A 7,500-nucleotide genomic window follows, 5' to 3' on the forward strand; every position below is an offset into this window, starting at 1 on the left:
AGGACCGTGCGATCAGCCCAAAGTTATTCAGAGTCACCAAGGCAAACGGACCGGACGAGCCGACCGATTGGTTTTGATCTAATAAAAGCGTCCCTTCCATCTCTGGTCGGGACTCTGTTTGCATGTATTAGCTCTAGAATTACCACAGTTATCCAAGTAACGTGGGTACGATCTAAGGAACCATAACTGATTTAATGAGCCATTCGCGGTTTCACCTTAATGCGGCTTGTACTGAGACATGCATGGCTTAATCTTTGAGACAAGCATATGACTACTGGCAGGATCAACCAGGGAGCTGCGTCAACTAGAGCTGAGCAGCCGGCCGCCCGGGAGTGTGTCCCGGGGGCCCGCGCGAACACGCAAGCGTCCGCTCAATTATTCTGCAAACAGGAGGAGGCTGAGCTCCCCTGCACGATACACCTCGAAACCCTCTCAGGTCCCGGCGGCGCGCAGCGCCGTCCTAAGTACTTGGTCGGGTTCGAGAGAGGCGCAATCGCCCGGAGTTTGGCGAGTAGACGCTTTAGGTGCGACCACCCGTGCTCCCAACTGAGCTTGCCGCTGCCGACAGAGGCCCGGGAGCGTGCTGTCGTGGCATTGCCGGCGGGAGACAACACGCGCCACCTACGGTGGCCGGCAGCTCCAACGCCAGCGCCACAGAAGGACAAAAGCCCCACTTGGGTGCCGAAGCGAACTCTCCCAGCACAGCGCACGCGCCAACACGTCCGCACAGCTGCGATACAAACCACCTGCGAGAACCGCAGAGGCGACCGAGCAGCAGACGGCGTCGCGGCGCCGAGCGCCGGGCGGCGGCGCATCCTCAGCGCACACAGTCCTCAATCGGACCAGCACACTGCAGATGTCCACCGCGCTTCGCACCGGGCCCGCGAGGACCTACTTTGGCCGCACGGCGCCGCGTGCAGGGTGCGCCGGCGCGCAGCTGCGCCGCCTGCCGCCTCCGTCGGCCGGCGCGCCTGCCACTGGCCGCCCCCACCAGCCGGCTGTAGCGCGTGCGCCCACGCACCGCGCGGCCAGCACGCCGGGAGGCCCCCCCTCACCGGCCGGGGACGGTCCCACCCAGCCACCGCCGCGTATCGCTTCACACCCACATGCCATTCACGTTCGTGGGCATGGTGGGTATCGCTGAAACAACCGGTTGGTAGCTCAACCGATCGTCGCCATCACTGATTCACCTCTAGCGAGAACAACCGCACCACAACGGTTTACCAGTTGTTCATTTGCGTAACTTCACCAGCAAACGTAGACGTCCATCGCCATTTGCAAATTCAACGATTGTTGCATGCCTGTGTCAGGTGTCACGACACACTATGTCTGCCCACATACACGCAACAACATGTGCACGCTTCGCGAACACGTGGAAGGTGGCCCCCGTACGTATGCGATGTCCATTGCGCGAACGACTGTCAACCGGCCTCTGTCGCATGTCGCAGATGTGGAACGCAGTGCACCATGCTGTCACGGTGTGTGAGAAGAGACGACTACGTCTGACAACACGCGCCACTACATCAACAGACGGCTCATGCTGATCGCCATCCAGGGCATACCACACTGCAATCCGGCTCTTATAGGGAGACGACACATAGCTGAGTGCACAACAGTTGGACCGCATGGTTCGCCGTTGTTGGCGCAGTCGTTGTACGGTCACATGTACCACGATGTATCATTCAGTACATGAGGACCAATGTGCAGTACAGTGTGTGATTTGGACGTACAACATCAGCGGACAGTTGACACAGGCCGTACCACAGCGTAGGCTAAGTGCTTCGCCATGCGAATGCCAATGAACAACTGCGAAGGGCATTGAGCATGTACGTCCTGCTGCCATCCACATTACAGTGTATCGCTGCAAGGTGTTTAACATGAAGCGATACACTGGGGACCAGGCAGTGCGAGTAGCAAACTATATTGCGGGGGTTGCAGTTAGGCAACACTACACTAATTTAACGCGTCGTATGACAATTACAGAGCGGGTTAAGGCCCAACGTGTGTTGGGTTAAGGCCCAACGTGTGTTGGGTTAAGGCCCAACGTGTGTTGGGTTAAGGCCCAACGTGTGTTGGGTTAAGGCCCAACGTGTGTTGGGTTAAGGCCCAACGTGTGTTGGGTTAAGGCCCAACGTGTGTTGGGTTAAGGCCCAACGTGTGTTGGGTTAAGGCCCAACGTGTGTTGGGTTAAGGCCCAACGTGTGTTGGGTTAAGGCCCAACGTGTGTTGGGTTAAGGCCCAACGTGTGTTGGGTTAAGGCCCAACGTGTGTTGGGTTAAGGCCCAACGTGGGTTGGGTTAAGGCGCAACGTGGGTTGGGTTAAGGCCCAACGTGGGTTGGGTTAAGGCGCAACGTGGGTTGGGTTAAGGCGCAACGTGGGTTGGGTTAAGGCGCAACGTGGGTTAGGTTAAGGCGCAACGTGGGTTAGGTTAAGGCGCAACCTAGGTTAGGTTAAGGCGCAACGTAGGTTAGGTTAAGGCGCAATATAGGTTAGGTTAAGGCGCAATATAGGTTAGGTTAAGGCGCAATATAGGTTAGGTTAAGGCGCAATATAGGTTAGGTTAAGGCGCAATATAGGTTAGGTTAAGGCGCAATATAGGTTAGGTTAAGGCGCAATATAGGTTAGGTTAAGGCGCAACATAGGTTAGGTTAAGGCGCAACATAGGTTAGGTTAAGGCGCAACATGGGTTAGGTTAAGGCGCAACATGGGTTAGGTTAAGGCACAATATGGGTTAGGTTAAGGCACAATATGGGTTAGGTTAAGGCACAATATGGGTTAGGTTAAGGCACAATATGGGTTAGGTTAAGGCACAATATGGGTTAGGTTAAGGCACAATATGGGTTAGGTTAAGGCACAATATGGGTTAGGTTAAGGCACAATATGGGTTAGGTTAAGGCACAATATGGGTTAGGTTAAGGCACAATATGGGTTAGGTTAAGGCACAATATGGGTTAGGTTAAGGCACAATATGGGTTAGGTTAAGGCACAATATGGGTTAGGTTAAGGCACAATATGGGTTAGGTTAAGGCACAATATGGGTTAGGTTAAGGCACAATATGGGTTAGGTTAAGGCACAATATGGGTTAGGTTAAGGCACAATATGGGTTAGGTTAAGGCACAATATGGGTTAGGTTAAGGCACAATATGGGTTAGGTTAAGGCACAATATGGGTTAGGTTAAGGCACAATATGGGTTAGGTTAAGGCACAATATGGGTTAGGTTAAGGCACAATATGGGTTAGGTTAAGGCACAATATGGGTTAGGTTAAGGCACAATATGGGTTAGGTTAAGGCACAATATGGGTTAGGTTAAGGCACAATATGGGTTAGGTTAAGGCACAATATGGGTTAGGTTAAGGCACAATATGGGTTAGGTTAAGGCACAATATGGGTTAGGTTAAGGCACAACGTGGGTTAGGTTAAGGCACAACGTGGGTTAGGTTAAGGCACAACGTGGGTTAGGTTAAGGCACAACGTGGGTTAGGTTAAGGCACAACGTGGGTTAGGTTAAGGCACAACGTGGGTTAGGTTAAGGCACAACGTGGGTTAGGTTAAGGCACAACGTGGGTTAGGTTAAGGCACAACGTGGGTTAGGTTAAGGCACAATACGGGTTAGGTTAAGGCACAATACGGGTTAGGTTAAGGCACAATACGGGTTAGGTTAAGGCACAATACGGGTTAGGTTAAGGCACAATACGGGTTAGGTTAAGGCACAATACGGGTTAGGTTAAGGCACAATACGGGTTAGGTTAAGGCACAATACGGGTTAGGTTAAGGCACAATACGGGTTAGGTTAAGGCACAATACGGGTTAGGTTAAGGCACAATACGGGTTAGGTTAAGGCACAATACGGGTTAGGTTAAGGCACAATACGGGTTAGGTTAAGGCACAATACGGGTTAGGTTAAGGCACAATACGGGTTAGGTTAAGGCACAATACGGGTTAGGTTAAGGCACAATACGGGTTAGGTTAAGGCACAATACGGGTTAGGTTAAGGCACAATACGGGTTAGGTTAAGGCACAATACGGGTTAGGTTAAGGCACAATACGGGTTAGGTTAAGGCACAATACGGGTTAGGTTAAGGCACAATACGGGTTAGGTTAAGGCACAATATGGGTTAGGTTAAGGCACAATATGGGTTAGGTTAAGGCACAATATGGGTTAGGTTAAGGCACAATATGGGTTAGGTTAAGGCACAATATGGGTTAGGTTAAGGCACAATATGGGTTAGGTTAAGGCACAATATGGGTTAGGTTAAGGCACAATATGGGTTAGGTTAAGGCACAATATGGGTTAGGTTAAGGCACAATGTGGGTTAGGTTAAGGCACAACGTGGGTTAGGTTAAGGCACAACGTGGGTTAGGTTAAGGCACAACGTGGGTTAGGTTAAGGCACAACGTGGGTTAGGTTAAGGCACAACGTGGGTTAGGTTAAGGCACAACGTGGGTTAGGTTAAGGCACAACGTGGGTTAGGTTAAGGCACAACGTGGGTTAGGTTAAGGCACAACGTGGGTTAGGTTAAGGCACAACGTGGGTTAGGTTAAGGCACAACGTGGGTTAGGTTAAGGCACAACGTGGGTTAGGTTAAGGCACAACGTGGGTTAGGTTAAGGCACAATACGGGTTAGGTTAAGGCACAATACGGGTTAGGTTAAGGCACAATACGGGTTAGGTTAAGGCACAATACGGGTTAGGTTAAGGCACAATACGGGTTAGGTTAAGGCACAATACGGGTTAGGTTAAGGCACAATACGGGTTAGGTTAAGGCACAATACGGGTTAGGTTAAGGCACAATACGGGTTAGGTTAAGGCACAATACGGGTTAGGTTAAGGCACAATACGGGTTAGGTTAAGGCACAATACGGGTTAGGTTAAGGCACAATACGGGTTAGGTTAAGGCACAATACGGGTTAGGTTAAGGCACAATACGGGTTAGGTTAAGGCACAATACGGGTTAGGTTAAGGCACAATACGGGTTAGGTTAAGGCACAATACGGGTTAGGTTAAGGCACAATACGGGTTAGGTTAAGGCACAATACGGGTTAGGTTAAGGCACAATACGGGTTAGGTTAAGGCACAATACGGGTTAGGTTAAGGCACAATATGGGTTAGGTTAAGGCACAATATGGGTTAGGTTAAGGCACAATATGGGTTAGGTTAAGGCACAATATGGGTTAGGTTAAGGCACAATATGGGTTAGGTTAAGGCACAATATGGGTTAGGTTAAGGCACAATATGGGTTAGGTTAAGGCACAATATGGGTTAGGTTAAGGCACAATATGGGTTAGGTTAAGGCACAATATGGGTTAGGTTAAGGCACAATATGGGTTAGGTTAAGGCACAATATGGGTTAGGTTAAGGCACAATATGGGTTAGGTTAAGGCACAACGTGGGTTAGGTTAAGGCACAACGTGGGTTAGGTTAAGGCACAACGTGGGTTAGGTTAAGGCACAACGTGGGTTAGGTTAAGGCACAACGTGGGTTAGGTTAAGGCACAACGTGGGTTAGGTTAAGGCACAACGTGGGTTAGGTTAAGGCACAACGTGGGTTAGGTTAAGGCACAATACGGGTTAGGTTAAGGCACAATACGGGTTAGGTTAAGGCACAATACGGGTTAGGTTAAGGCACAATACGGGTTAGGTTAAGGCACAATACGGGTTAGGTTAAGGCACAATACGGGTTAGGTTAAGGCACAATACGGGTTAGGTTAAGGCACAATACGGGTTAGGTTAAGGCACAATACGGGTTAGGTTAAGGCACAATACGGGTTAGGTTAAGGCACAATACGGGTTAGGTTAAGGCACAATACGGGTTAGGTTAAGGCACAATACGGGTTAGGTTAAGGCACAATACGGGTTAGGTTAAGGCACAATACGGGTTAGGTTAAGGCACAATACGGGTTAGGTTAAGGCACAATACGGGTTAGGTTAAGGCACAATACGGGTTAGGTTAAGGCACAATACGGGTTAGGTTAAGGCACAATACGGGTTAGGTTAAGGCACAATATGGGTTAGGTTAAGGCACAATATGGGTTAGGTTAAGGCACAATATGGGTTAGGTTAAGGCACAATATGGGTTAGGTTAAGGCACAATATGGGTTAGGTTAAGGCACAATATGGGTTAGGTTAAGGCACAATATGGGTTAGGTTAAGGCACAATATGGGTTAGGTTAAGGCACAATATGGGTTAGGTTAAGGCACAATATGGGTTAGGTTAAGGCACAACGTGGGTTAGGTTAAGGCACAACGTGGGTTAGGTTAAGGCACAACGTGGGTTAGGTTAAGGCACAACGTGGGTTAGGTTAAGGCACAACGTGGGTTAGGTTAAGGCACAACGTGGGTTAGGTTAAGGCACAACGTGGGTTAGGTTAAGGCACAACGTGGGTTAGGTTAAGGCACAACGTGGGTTAGGTTAAGGCACAATACGGGTTAGGTTAAGGCACAATACGGGTTAGGTTAAGGCACAATACGGGTTAGGTTAAGGCACAATACGGGTTAGGTTAAGGCACAATACGGGTTAGGTTAAGGCACAATACGGGTTAGGTTAAGGCACAATACGGGTTAGGTTAAGGCACAATACGGGTTAGGTTAAGGCACAATACGGGTTAGGTTAAGGCACAACGTGGGTTAGGTTAAGGCACAACGTGGGTTAGGTTAAGGCACAACGTGGGTTAGGTTAAGGCACAACGTGGGTTAGGTTAAGGCACAACGTGGGTTAGGTTAAGGCACAACGTGGGTTAGGTTAAGGCACAACGTGGGTTAGGTTAAGGCACAACGTGGGTTAGGTTAAGGCACAATACGGGTTAGGTTAAGGCACAATACGGGTTAGGTTAAGGCACAATACGGGTTAGGTTAAGGCACAATACGGGTTAGGTTAAGGCACAATACGGGTTAGGTTAAGGCACAATACGGGTTAGGTTAAGGGACAATACGGGTTAGGTTAAGGCACAATACGGGTTAGGTTAAGGCACAATACGGGTTAGGTTAAGGCACAATACGGGTTAGGTTAAGGTACACATTGTTGTAAGGAAAGGTGTTTTGGGGGGGGGGGGGGGGCCGGTTTGTTGATTGTGATTATCGTAAGTAAATGACTGCGGCATCATCTGATTTGCCACGTCAGGGTGCACCTTTGGCTCATAACAGGCGGCGCTCTGATTCCATGCTTGTGGCAGACCTGTGTCTTTCATTCCTGCCATTGTTTGTGTGCTGTGACAGGAGGCAGTATTGTGATGTTGGGTGTACCCCTGTGTAGGACATGTGTGGGTGTTGGTGGCTTAGCTGAGCAATGGTGGTTGTCGGAAGGGTGGGATATTCTGTTTTGTGAGTGGACCTCCCGGTCTGGTTATGATAGTGTGGATAGTCTAATGTGGCGGAGAGGATGCACTGGGTGTTGTTCCATGCTGGTGCTTACATATTGTCTCTGTGCCTGTTACAGGCAGAGAGTAGTGCGTGATAAGAGTGTCTGGCTGACGTGTGGTTGTGATTGTGAGCAGAGTCTTTC

The 7,500-nt window shown here is 49.7% G+C and overlaps 1 non-coding gene across 1 annotated transcript in view; it reads right to left on the minus strand.

Annotated features, from left to right (window-relative positions):
- The window catches only part of LOC124579094, a 1,910-nt gene extending 1,616 nt beyond the window's left edge, over positions 1-294 (minus strand). The window contains exon 1 of the ribosomal RNA XR_006972832.1: positions 1-294. This exon is cut by the window's left edge and continues 1,616 nt beyond it. This is a non-coding gene — a ribosomal RNA (small subunit ribosomal RNA).
- Between the last annotated feature and the right edge of the window lie 7,206 nt (positions 295-7,500).

Source organism: Schistocerca americana, unplaced genomic scaffold (genome assembly GCF_021461395.2).
Source record: "Schistocerca americana isolate TAMUIC-IGC-003095 unplaced genomic scaffold, iqSchAmer2.1 HiC_scaffold_294, whole genome shotgun sequence".
Taxonomy (NCBI): Eukaryota; Metazoa; Arthropoda; class Insecta; order Orthoptera; family Acrididae; genus Schistocerca; species Schistocerca americana.